Consider the following 14,356-nt stretch of genomic DNA (forward strand, 5'->3'; position numbering starts at 1 on the left):
AATTCTGGATGGGATCCCTGGGTGGCGCAGCGGTTTGGCGCCTGCCTTGGCCCAGGGCGCGATCCTGGAGACCCGGGATTGAATCCCACGTCGGGCTCCCAGTGCATGGAGCCTGCTTTTCCCTCTGCCTATGTCTCTGCCTCTCTCTCTCTCTCTCTCTCTCTCTCTCTGTGACTATCATAAATAAATAAAAAATTTTTAAAAAATAAATAAATAAAAATTCTGGAGAAAGTGTAGAGATTAAAGCCACCATTAGGGATTTGAGAGAGGCATATCCTTTTAGAACTTCCCTATTTGACAGCAGGAAAGCAAAGTTAATGATGTGGCAATGCCAATCACAGTTACAATTCTAGATTTGATATCCTTATTGCAGAAAATCAATATAAATGCCAGCAACTGGTATATGGCTATTGAACTAGTAGTGAATGCTTTCTCTTACATTCCCACAAGTATGGGAAATTACCCTGTTTGAGTTTACATGGCAGGAATAACCGTATCTTGTTGTACCGGTATCAGTAACAGTATCTTACTGTCTTGATCCTGGCTTATTCCATTCTATGGCAAACTGCAAAGTCTAGAGGGACTTTGACAGACTTGACAATACAGAACACCATGCTGATACACTCAACTGATGCCATTATGCTAAATAGGTGCTGTGAATAGGAAAGAGCATGAACCTTGGTGCCTTAGACATGTGTACCAGAGATGAACCCTGTGGAAGTTCAAGGACCTGACACATCAGGAAAGTTTCTATGGGTCCAGAGGTCTGGGAAATGTTGGATATCTCTTCCAAAGTGAGAGACGAGTTGCTCCCCTTACATCATACACCATGGAGAAAGAGGAGCAATGTATGGTATGCCTTTTGGATTTTGGAACCCACATATATTTGGGCAAGCTGCTTTGACTTATTTGCTAGGTCACCTGAACATCTGACAATGTTACATTTTTTTTCACATTTAATGGGTCTCAAAATTCTGTGACAGATTTTTGGTCAAGTTGTTTCCATTAAAAAGTACTGATTTGGGGATCCCTGAGTGGCTCAGCAGTTCAGTGCCTGCCTTTGGACCAGGGCGTGGTCCTGGAGTCCCGGGATCGAGTCCCACATCAGGCTCCCTGCATGGAGTATGCTTCTCCCTCTGCCTGTGTCTCTGCCTCTCTCTCTCTCTCTGTCCCTCATGAATAAATAAATAAAACATTTAAAATAAATAAAAAGTACTGATTTTTAAAACTAATAACTTAAAACTGCCACACACACACAAAACAACAACAAAAAAAACAAATGGTCCACAAAACATTCTCCTTTCCTCCTGAAGGCTTCATGATGCATCGTTATCATTAACCAGTCTTTTACTATTAAATGGCCAATTGACACAAACAGTTCTGAGACCATTCTTCCACGACTGATTAAGACTGGGGTGGCAGGTATTGGGGATAATATTCATTTAGCCTTTTGAGCTTTCTGGGCAGACTTGGTGACTTTGCCAGCTCCAGCTGCCTTCTTGTCCACTGCTTTGATGACACCCACATAAACCGTTTGTCTCATGTCACGAACGGCAAAACTGCCCAGAGGAGGATAGTCAGAGAAGCTCTTAACACACATAGGCTTCCCAGGAGCCATATCAACAATGGCAGCATCCCCAGATTTCAAGAACTTGGGACCATCTTCCAGCTTTTTTCCAGAATGACAATCTCTTCTCCATCTCTTCTCCTTCAGCTCACTTGCAAGCAATGTGAGCTGTGTGACAATCCAACACAAGTGCCTAGCCAGCACTGATTTGGCTTGGATGGTTCAGGATAATCGCCTGAGCTGTGAAGCCAGCTGCTACTATTGGTGGGTCATTTTTGCTGTCACCAGCCAAATTGTCATGACAAACATCTTTGACAGATACATTCTTGACGTGGAAGCTCACATTGTCCCCAGGAAGAGCCTCACTCAAAGCTTCATGGTGCATTTCAACAGACTTTACTTCAGTTGTAACATTAACCAGAGCAAAGGTGACCACCATGCCAGGCTTAGGAACACCAGTTTCCTTTCGGCCCACTGGGACAGAACCAGTACCACCAATTTTGTGGACGTCCTGGAGAGGCAGATGTAAGGGCTTATCATTGGACGAGTTGGTGGCAGAATGCAATCTAGAGCTCCAAGCAGTGTGGTTCTGCTGGCATTCCCATCTTTAAGGGGGCCTTTCTGTCCCTTGAACCAAGGCATGTTAGCACTTGGCTCCAGCATGTTGTCACCATTCCAACCAGAAACTGGCACAAATGCTACTGTGTTGGGGTTGTAGCCAATTTTCTTAATGTAGATGCTGACTTTCTTAACAATTTCCTCATATCTCTCCTGGCTGTAGGATGGTTCAGTGGAATCTATTTTGTGAACACCAACAATTAGTTGTTTTACATCCGGTGTGTAAGCCAGAAGGACATGCTCATGGGTCTGCCCATTCTTGGAGATACCTGCTTCAAATTCACCAACACCAGCAGCACAATCAGGACAGCACAGTCAGCCTGAGATGTGCCTGGAATCATGTTTTTGATAAAGTGTCTGTGTCCTGGGGTATCAATGATGGTCACATAATACTTGCTGCTCTCGAATTTCCACAGGGAGCTATCAATGGTGGAACCACGTTCACGTTCACCTTTCAGTTTTATCCAAGACCCAGGCATACTTGAAGGAGCCCTTTCCCATCTCAGCAGGCTCCTTCTCAAATTTTTCAATAGTTCTTTTGTCGATCCCACCACATTTGTAGATCAGATGGCCAGTAGTGGTAGGCTTGCCTGAATCTACGTGTCCAATGATGACGATGTTGATGTCTTTTCCTTTCCCATTTTGATTTAGGTTTAGCAGTGGTTTTCATAACACCTGTGTTCTGACACCAAACCCATTGCAAAAAAAAAAAAAAATGACAATGTTACATTTGGACCTAAAAAAGGCTCTTCAAAAGTCCAGCCTGTGATGCAAGCTGCCGGACCTTATGGGCATTATGCCTAGTAGATCCAGGTGGCTGAGTTAGGTGTCAGCCAAAGATGCCACGTCAAGCCTCTGGTCAGCCCCAATAGGAGCATCACAGCTAAGACCCTTAGAATTTTGGTTATGCTATCCTCCTCTAATAACTATTCTATATTCTAAACAGCAGCTCTGGCCTGCTACTGGGACTAAGTAAAGATTGAATAACTAATTTATGAACCATCAAGTGATTATTGTGCTCAAATCTGACCCACAGAATCATGAAACTGGATTTTCAGTTGCATCCCGTTAGAAATTGAAGTGGTATATGGGGCGCCTGGGTGGCTCACTCAGTTAAGCGTCTGCCTTCGGCTCAGGTCATGATCTCTGGATCCTCAGGTCGAGCCCCATGTTGGGCTCCCTGCTTGGGTGGGGGTGTCTGCTTCTCCCTCTGCCCCATCCTCTGCTTGTGCATGCTCTCTCTCATAAATAAATAAATAAATAAATAAATAAATAAATAAATAAATAAATAAAATCTTTAAAAATAAATTAAAGTGTGGGGGGGTCACCTGGGTGGCTCAGCAGTTGAGCATCTGTCTTTAGCTCAGGGCATAATCCTAGGGTCCGGGGATCAAGTCCTGCATCAGGCTCCCTACGAGGAGCCTGATTCTCCCTCTGCCTATGTCTGCTTCTCTGTGTCTTTCATGAATAAATAAATAAATCTTTTTAAAAAGTAGTATGCATGATACTGGCCCCAGAAGATCCAAAAGGCACAAATAAACCCATGCAGGTGGTTCAGACTCCTATGGTATCTGCTTCTACTGCTTCACTTCCTTTCTCTCCATTTACACTCAAAGGCTGCAAGGAGATAAGGAAAAAGTACAAACCTGCCTTGTGTAAGGCTCTGCATTGCAGGCCAGCCACAGCCAGAAGTGGACAGATGCTGCATGACAACACATTCACAGATGGCATTGAAAGACAGTGGTGAAGAAAAATCCTCCCAGTGGGCAGAACATTGGGCAATGCAGATGTTATCCACTTTGTGTGAAAGAAAAAAGAACCTGAGGTGCAGATTTATATGAACTCATGAGCAATATCTGATGGGCTGGCCGCTTGCAGAGACTTGGAAAGTGCAGAACTGGGAACTTGATCGCATGATGGTCTAGGCTATGGATGGCTTCTTAAAATGCTCACAGAATGAGAAGATATTTGTGTCTCATGTCAACTCCTATTAGAAGGCAATCAGTGGTGGAGTTTTCAACAATTAGATAAGATGACCCATCCTGTAGATTCAGTCAGCATCTTTCCCCAACCAAATTGATGCTTTCCCAACAGACCACGTACAGAATGTGAAGCCACCAAGAGATTTCTGTATTCTTTGTCCCAGTTTTTGCAGGTTTTAATTTTTTTTTTTTTACTGTGGTAAAATATACATAACAAAATTTACCATTTAAACCATTTTGAAGTGCACAATTTAGGGATATTGAGTGCACTCACAATGTTGTGTAACCATCACCACTATTCATCTGCAGAACTTTTTCATCTTCCTAAACTGAAACTCACCCCATTTAACAATTTCCCATTATCTGCTCCTCATAAACCCTGATAACCACTATTCAAACTTCTTTCTCCAAATTTGCCTATTCTGGGTGCCTCATTTAAATGGAAGTATATGATATCTGTTCTTTGGTGTCTGGCTTATTTCACTAGGCTCAATATATTCTGGGTTTATCTATGTAGCAGGTGTCCACACTTCCTTTCTCTTTAAGGCTGAGTACCATTCCATTATATGTACATACCACATTTTGTTTAGCTATGCAGCTGTCCATGCATATTTGTGTTGTTTCCACCTTTGGCTATTGTAAATAGTGCTGCTATGAACATGGGTGTACAGTTATCTGCTTTCAATTCTTTTAGTACATAGACAGAAGTAGAATTCTGGATTGTATCACAGTTTTTTAAACACTCTCAAATAAACCAGTCTTGGTTTAAAAAAGTGAACCATTTTGCAGCATAATGGTTTCTTCATCTCCAAGAGTTTTTGACTCTCTGTGAAGGAGGCAGTGTGTGTGACAACGTCAAGTTTTTGCTTGTTGGGTTTTGGTTGTTTTGTTTGTTTCTTTGTTCATTTTAACAAGAGCAGTGAAAACCCTTGTGAAACAAACCCTTGATGGGAATACCATCAGTTCAAATGCCCTGGCAGTTCTTCCAACAGATCTTTTGAGTCCAGGTGTGAAGAAAACACTAAATATAGCTTAGCTGTTTGTTTCTCTGTGTCAAAGCTGTTTGCAGCAGAGAAAGTTTTCTTGCTTATAACCCTCACTTACAAATCTTACACATGCTATATAGCATGGCATTTACAGGTGAAATACATGGACTCATCAGCCTGGACCAAGAGTCTGTTGTTTTTCAGTTTATTAACAAACAAACAGCTTTCAGCATCATGTGACGTCATCAGTACATCAACTTATTGCTCTTTCTAAGAGTCTCTTCACTTCTTTATTTGGCATCATACGCTACCATTTCATTCACTCTAATTTCACGTGCCAGCGTTATTAGGTTCTCTTGTCTACACAGTGAGTTCTGCTACCAAATAACTTGCTCTTTGAAACTTTCTACTGAACGTGACCTTTTTTTTTTTTTTTTTTTTTTTTTTTTTTTTTTTTTTAAATTTTTTTTTTAATTTTTATTTATTTATGATAGTCACACACAGATAGAGAGAGAGGCAGAGACACAGGCAGAGGGAGAAGCAGGCTCCATGCACCGGGAGCCCGACGTGGGATTCGATCCCGGGTCTCCAGGATCGCGCCCTGGGCCAAAGGCAGGCGCCAAACCGCTGCGCCACCCAGGGATCCCCTGAACGTGACCTTTAAAATAAAAGTCTTAGGGGTGCCTGGGTGGCTCAGTGGTTGAGCGTCTTATCCCGGAATCCTGGGATTGAGTCTCGCATCTGGCTTCCCATGGAGAACCTGCTTTTCCCTCTGCCTATGTCTCTGCCTCTCTCTGTGTCTCTCATGAATAAATAAAAAAAAAACTTTTTAAAAATAATATAAAATAAAAGCCTTAATCTGTTTGCTTTGAAATACCAATTGATAACAATTAGCGCATCTACGTGTCAAATTTGTAAAGTTCTTTTCAATATTGTAAAGTTCTTTTCAATATTGCTGAAGCCATCACTGCCTTTGTAAATTGTAATTCTTTACTACCAACTCTACCAGATTTTTCCATAGTCCTAAGCTTTTCCTCTTTCATTTCACACCTCATAATGAAAAATCACCACATTGGACCATTAGACACATTTGTAAAACATAAATGCTAATAAGACATACAATAAAAGGGCATAATAAATAACTAAACCAGAAACTTGCAAAAATATGAAATGAGGCTAAAATTCACTCCTACCCGGCATAATTCATGTTTTATAGTGTGTACATCAACAGCGAAGTGGCAGGGAGGCCACTGAGCCACAGTGTGTAAAAATTATTTATTTAGAAGGAAAATTTCCTCTGATTTTCTATCCTACCAGAAAGTTTGCTCCCATCAGACAGTCATCAGCGCATAAGGGGAGTTTGGGGGAAGTCATTCAGGAGGGCAAGGCTAATGTCATCTGTCTTCACACCATCCCATCCCAGCAACACAGTATGTACAAATGATCACCGGACTTCCTGAGCTCACCTTGAAAGCTCATGGATGAACACAGTTGCTAGACAGGGTTGAACGACCTCTAGTGGTATCTGAGGCTGCTTGGTTACTGACCATTGCTGAAAGCATTGGCATCACAGGACACATGAAGTTAAAAAAATATATAATGCTGCTTTTTTCTTTTTTAAATCACAATACAGAACCCCTCGTCTGGAAACATTTCGAGGCCAATTCTGTGGTCCTGTAGAAAACTCTGCCCTAGAGTGTTGATCCTATTTGCTTCTTGTATCCATACTCTGGTCCATAGGAAGGGGGAAAACGAGGGTTTATATGCCCAACACCTCAAATACAAGACTGGGAAGTTCTCACATTGTCTCTACTCTCTTTAGCCACACCTAAATGCAAATTTCATGGGGAAATGTAATCTCCAATTAGGAGGCCCTCTACCTAAGAAGAAGAGGAGAATGGAGTTGTGGTATAGTTAGCACTCCTTCTAGTCTTTTCTTGTCTACAGCTGGCAACAGACACTGAGCTCCTTGAGGACAGGGAACCTAGCAGCCAATGCCACTTGGTACTTGGCTGTGCCCAAGCACTCAGCAAGCAGCTGTAGTCAAAGGAATGACCTATGAGCTTCCAGAAGAGCTGCATTGGACAGGATGAATTCAGCGTACAAGAAACATTTTGCAGTGAGTTTCAGCAGGAAGACAAGACAGCATGGTGGTTAAAGGAAAAGACTTTGGAGTTAGTACTGACTTTAAGTTCTGGTTCATTGGGACACCCGAGTGGCTCAGCAGTTGATCCTGGAGTCCTGGGATCGAGTCCCACTTTGGGCTCCCTGCATGGATCCTGCTTTTCCCTCTGCTTGTGTCTCTACCTGTCTCTATCTCTCTTTCTTTCTCTGTGTCTCTCATGAATAAATAAATAAAATCTTTAAAAAAAAAAGTTCTGATTTATTGGGCTCACATATTCTCTGAGTCACAGCACCTTCCTCTGTTAAATGTAATAATATCCATCACGTGGGCTTATTATGAAGATTAAATTAAAAGTATATAAAGTAGGGCAGCCCCAGTGGCACAGCGGTTTAGCACCGCCTGCAGCCCAGGGCACGATCCTGGAGACCCTGGATCGAGTCCCATGTCGGGCTCCTTGCATGGAGCCTGTTTCTCCCCCTGCCTGTGTCTCTGCCTCTCCCTCTCTCTCTCTCTCTGTATCTCTATGAATAAATAAGTAAAATCTTTAAAATAAAATAAAGTAAATCCTCAGTAAATAATGTCTGATAGTTTTTTCTTAGTAATAATGTTAGGAGTGAGTTGTACAGTTAGGTAGTCAGGGCCAGAGTTCCCAACAAGAAAATATGGAGTCAGAACAGCTAAAATAAAACAGCACTGACATCCTGTTTTGCACCTTAGACAAGACCACACTAACATTCTACTTTGCAATCATTTTGCAAAATGTCCTAAAATAAGGCCATTAACCACAAAGCATTTGTCATGGGCAAGGGGCAGTTAGGACATAAGCCCCCAGATGTCAGCAAAAAAAGACCATCAGCACAGAGACATTAACCTAATAGGTAAAGAAGAGCACTGGGTGGCTGGGTTGGTTGAGTGTCTGCCTTTGGCTCAGGTCATGGTCCCGGGGTCCTGGAATCTAGTCCCACTTCGGGCTCCCTGCAGGGAGCCTGCTTCTCTCTCTGTGTCTCTGCCTCTCTCTGTGTGTCTCTCATGAATAAATAAAATCTTTTTAAAAAACCCAATATGTAGACAGATAAGTTACCAAAGCCCTGATTGGCATGACTCATCACATCCTGATTACTTAAGATAACCCCCTAAACTGAGAAACTCCAGGGGCGACCCTCTTGGGCCCTATTCCTCTCCAGGGGCTTTAGTATAAATCGCTCAACAAACTTTGCTTTGCTTTGCTACCACTCTTCGTCTGGTCCTGCCTCTTCATTCTTCAAAGCAGCGTGACCAGGAACCGAGGGCACGCAAAGCAGAGAAATCACAGCAATAACCCAATCCATCCATGTTAATGATGGAGAGAGTAATAATACCAATGAACATTTGCTCTGCTTTATATAACTGCACTTTTTGATCCTATGAGATAGATATCACTATCTCCATTTCACAGCAGCAGAAACTGAGGCATAAGAATATTAAGCAACTAGCCCATGGTGACATACCTACTTATGCTGAGCTAGGCAGTTTGAACGCCAGAGCCAACTGGTCCCCCTAGGTGGGATTGCTGTGGCCCCTTAAAGTTCTTTCCACTAACAAGGCTAAGGCAACTGCTGAGGCATATGGTGTTGCCCTGGGCTTCTTTGTCCAGTTTGCCAATCTGGGTCACCTTAGGCCATCCCCCCACACAACTTTTTTATTTGATTTTTTTTCATCATGATAAGTGTACTCTTGAATCCCCATTACCTATTTCACCCATCCCCTACCCACCTCCCCTCCTGCAACCATCAATTTGTTCTCGATAATTGGGAGTCTGTTTCTTGGCTTGTCTCTCTCTTTTTTCCTTTGCTCATTTGTTTTGTTTCTTAAATTCCACATATAAGTGAGATCATATAGTATTTGTCTTTCTCTGATGGACTTATTTCACTTAGCATTATACTCTCTAGCTCTATCCATGTTGTTGCAAATGGTAAGATTTCATTCTTTTTTATGAATGAATAATATCCCATTATTATATATACTATATCATATTCCATTATATTATCTGCATATTCTATATTCCATTATAATATCCACATATTCTGTATTCATTCATCTATCGAATGACACTTGGGCCGCTTCCATAGTTTGGCTATTGTAAATATTGTAAATAATGCTGCAATAAACAATGTGGCATATATTCCTCTGAATTAGTGTTTTTGTATTTGGGGGGCAAATATCCAGTTGTGCAATTACTGAGTCTTAGGATAGTTCTATTTTTTTTTAAAGACTTTATTTATTTATGAGAGACACACACAGAGAGAGAGAGGCAGAGACACAGGCAGAGGGAGAAGCAGGCTCCATGCTGGGAGCCCGTTGCGGGACTGGATCCCGGGTCTCCAGGATCAGGTCCTGGGCCGAAGGTGGCGCTAAACTGCTGAGCCACCCAGGCTGGGCTAGTTCTATTTTTAATTTTTTTATAAAGATTTTATTTATTTATTCATGAGACACACACACACACAGACACACACAGAGTTAGAGACACAGGCAGAGGGAGAAGCAGGCTCCATGCAGGGAGCCCAATGTGGGACTCGATCCTGGGACTCCAGGATCACGCCCTAGGCCGAAGGCAGGCGCTAAACTGCTGAGCCACCCAGAAATCCCCAGCCACCCAGGGATCCTCTATTTTTACTTTTTCGAGGAACCTCCATACTGTTTTTCACAGTGGCTGCAGTTTGCACCAGTTTGCATTCCCACTAACAGGGCAAGAGGGTTCTATTTTCTCCACATCCTCACCAATGCCTGTTATTTCTTGTTTTTGATTTTAGCCATTCTGACAAGTGTAAGATTTTGATTTGCATTTCCCTGACGATGGACGAGTGATGTTGAGCATCTTTTCTTGTGCCTATTGTCGATTTGTATGTCTTCTTTAGAGAAATGTCTGTTCGTGTCTTCTGCCCATTTTTTAATTGGATTATTTGTTTTTGGGGGGTGAGTTTTATCAGTTCTTTATATATTTTGGGTACTAACCCTTTATCAGATGTCATGTGCAAATCCTTCTTCTCTTCAGTGGGTTGCCTTTTAGCTTCGCTGTTTGCTTCCTTGACTATGCAGAATTTTTTTCTTCTGGTGTAGTCTCCAAAGTCTACTATTACTTTTATTTCCCTTGCTTTAGGAGACATATCTAGAAATATTTTGCTATGGTTGATGCCAGAGAAATTACTGTCTGTGCTCTCTTCAAGGATTTTATGGTTTCAGGTCTCACATTTAGGTCTTTAATTCATTTTGAGTTTATTTTTGTGTATAGTGAAAGAAAGCAGTGTGGTTTCGTTCTTTTGCATGTTGCTGTCCACTTTTCCTAACACAATTTATTGAAAAGACTATCTTTTTCCTGTTGTATATTCATTCCTCCTTGGTCAAAGATTAATTGACCATATAATTGTGGGTTTATTTCTGGTTTTTCTATTCTATTCCATTTATCTATGTATCCATTTTTATGCCAGTACTATAGTTTTAATAGTTTTAATTACTACCACTTTGTAATATAACTTGAAATGTGGAATGTGATACCTTCAGTTTTGTTTTTCTTTCTCAAGATTGCTTTGGCTATTTGGGGTCTTTTGTGGCTCTATACAAATTTTAGGGTCATTTGTTCTAGTTCTGTGAGAAATGCGCTTTATATTTTGATAGAGATTTCATTAAATCTGTAGATTGCTGTGGGTAATATAAACTTTTTAACAATATTTGTTCTTCCAATCCATGAGCATGGAATGTCTATTTCTTTGAATCATCTTGAATTTCTTTTATCAGCATTTTATAGTGTTCAGAGTACAGGTAATATAAACTTTTAAACAATATTTGTTCTTCCAATCCATGAGCATGGAATGTCTATTTCTTTGAATCATCTTGAATTTCTTTTATCAGCATTTTATAGTTTTCAGAGTACAGGTCTTTCATTTCTTTGGTTAAATTTATGCCTATATATTTTATTGTTTTCATCATGGTAGTAAATGCAATTGTTTCCCAGATTTTACTTTTTGTTGCTTCATTATTGTGTGTAAGAAGGCAACAGATTTCTGTACATGATTTGTATTCTGTGACTTTACTGAATTAATTTATCAGTTCTAGTGGCTTTTTTGCTGGAGTCTTTAGGGTTTTCTTTTTTTTTAATGTTTATTTATTTATGATAGTCACACACACAGAGAGAGAGAGAGAGAGAGAAAGAGGCAGAGACACAGGCAGAGGGAGAAGCAGGCTCCATGCACCAGGAGCCTGATGTGGGATTCGATCCTGGGTCTCCAGGATAGCGCCCTGGGCCAAAGGCAGGCACTAAACCGCTGCGCCACTCAGGGATCCCAGGGTTTTCTATATGTAGTACCATATCATCTGCAAATAGTGAAAGTTTTACTTCTTCCTTACCAACTTGGATGCCTTTTATTTCTTTTTGTTGTATGATTGCTGTGGCTAGGACTTCCAGCAATATATTGAGTAAAAGTGGTGAGAGTAGGCATCCTTGTTTTGTTCCAGACTTTAGGGGAAAAACTCTCAGTTTTTCACCAGAGTATGATGTTGGCTGTGGGTTTTTCACATAAGCCCTTAACTATGTTGAAGTTTATGTTTCCTCTACACCTACTTTGCAGAAGGTTTTTTTATTTTTTTTATCATGAATGGATGCTGTACTTTGTCAAATGCTTTTCCTGCATCGATTGAAATGATCATAGGGTTTTAAATCCTTTTTCCTATTGATGTGATATATCACATTGATTATTTTGCCAATATTGAATCACCCTTGTATCCTGGGAATAAATTCCATTTGATTGTTGTGTATGGCTTTTAAAATACATTGTTGGATTTGGTTTGCTAATATTGTGTTGAGGATATTTTCATCTATACTCACCAGAGATATTGAACTGTGGTTCTTTTTCTTTTTTTTTTTTCTTTTTTTTTATCTTTATCTGGCTTTGATATCAGGGTGATACCTCACAGAATGAATTTGGGAATTTTCCTTTCTCTTTTATTTTTTGGAATAATTTGAGAAGAATAGGTATTAACTCTTATTTAAATGTTTGGTAGAATTCACCTATGAAGCTGTCTGGCTGTGGACTTTTGTTTGTTGGGAGTTTTTTGATTACTGATTTAATTTCATTGCTGATAATCAGTCTGTTCCAATTTTCTATTTCTTCCTTTTTTAAAAAAAATATTTTATTTATTTATTCATGAGAGGCACAGAGAGAGAGGCAGAGACATAACCAGAGGGAGAAGCAGGCTCCCCACAGGGAGCCCAATGCAGAACTCGACCCTAGGACCAGGATCACACCCTGAGCCAAAGGCAGATGTTCAACCACTGAGTCACCCAGGTGTCCCTCCTTCTTTTCAATGAATCCAGCTAGAGGTTTATCAATTTTGTTGATCTCTTCGAAGAATCAGTTTCTGGTTTCATTGATCTGTTCTATTGTTTTTTGTTATTGTTTTTAGTTTCTGTATCATTTGTTATTTCCTTCCTTTGCCTTGGTTTGGATTTTGTTTGCTCCTTTTTTTTTTTTTTTCTAGCTCCTTTAGATATAAGGTTAGGCTGTTTATTTGAGGCTTTTCTTGTTTCTTGAGGTAGGCCTATGTTGCTGTAAACTTCCCTCTTAAAACTACTTTTGCTGCATCACAAAGATTTTGGACCATTGTTTTCATTTTCATTTGTTTCCATGTAACTTTTTTTCTAAGTTTATTCTTATTATTTTTATTTATTTATTTATTTTTAGTAATCTCTACACCCAAAGTGTGGTTCGAACTCATGACTCCAAGATCAAGAGCCCCATACTCTTCCAACTGAGCCAATCAAGCTCCCCTCCATGTAATTTTTTATTTCCTTTTTGATTTTTTGGTTGATACATTGTTTAGTAGCACATTATTTAACTTCCATGTTTTTGTAATCTTTCTAGATTTTTTTGTCATTGATTTCTAGTTTCTAGTCAGAAATGATGCAAGATATGATATCAATTTTTTTAATTTATTGAGAGTTGTTTTGTTGCCTAATATGTGGTCTATTCTGAAGAATGTGCATTTGGAAAGAATGTGCATTCTGCTGTTTTCAGATGAAATGTTCTGAATTTGGCTGTTAAACCCGTCTGGTCCGGTGTGTCATTCAAAGCCACTCTTTCCTTATTGATTTTGTTTGAATGATCTGTCCATCGATATAAGTATGGTGTTATGGTCCCCTACTATTATTGTATTACTATTATTTCTTTTATGTTTGTTATTAACTGTTTTATGTATTTAGGTGCTCTCATGTTGGTGCTTAAATATTTACAATTATTATGTCCTCATGTTGGATTGTCCCCTTTATTATTATATAGTGTCCTTTTTTGTCTCTGTCACAGTCTTTGTTTTAAAGTCTATTTTGTCTGATATAAGTATTGCTACCCCAGCTTTCTGTTGATATCCATTTACATGATGTTTCACCACCCCCTCACTTTTATTTTTTAAGATTTCATTTTATTTATTTTAATTTTTAAAAAATCCTATAGCCGACATCATTCTTTTTTTTAAGATTATTTATTTATTTATTCATGAGAGACAGAGAGAGAAAGAGAGGCAGAGACACAGGCAGAGGGATAAGCAGGCTCCACACAGGGAGCCTCACAATGGGACTCTATCCTGGGACTCCAGGATCACACCCTGGGCTGAAGGCAGCGCCGTTGTGATCCTGGAGACCTGGGATCGTGTCCCACGTCGGGCTTCTGCATGGAGCCTTCTTCTCCCTCTGCCTGTGTCTCTGCCTCTCTCTCTCTCTCTCTCTCTGTGTGTGTCTCTCACGAATGAGTAAAGAATCTGAAAAAAAAAAAAAAAGATTTAGGGACGCCTAGGTAGCTCAGTGGTTGAGAGTCTGCCTTCGGCTCAGGTCATGTTCTCAGGGTCCTGGGATCAAGTTCCGCATTGGGTTCCCCGCAGAGCCTGCTTCTCCCTTTACCTATGTCTCTGCCTCTCTCTCTGTGTGTCTCTCATGAATAAATAAATAAACAATCTTTAAAATAAATAATTTAAAAAGATTTATTTGGGGCTCCTGGGTGGTTCAGTTGGTTAAGCATCTGCCTTCAGCTGGGGTCGTGACCTTAGGGTCCTGGGA

Source organism: Canis lupus, chromosome 18, assembly GCF_011100685.1.
Source record: "Canis lupus familiaris isolate Mischka breed German Shepherd chromosome 18, alternate assembly UU_Cfam_GSD_1.0, whole genome shotgun sequence".
Lineage (NCBI taxonomy): Eukaryota > Metazoa > Chordata > Mammalia > Carnivora > Canidae > Canis > Canis lupus.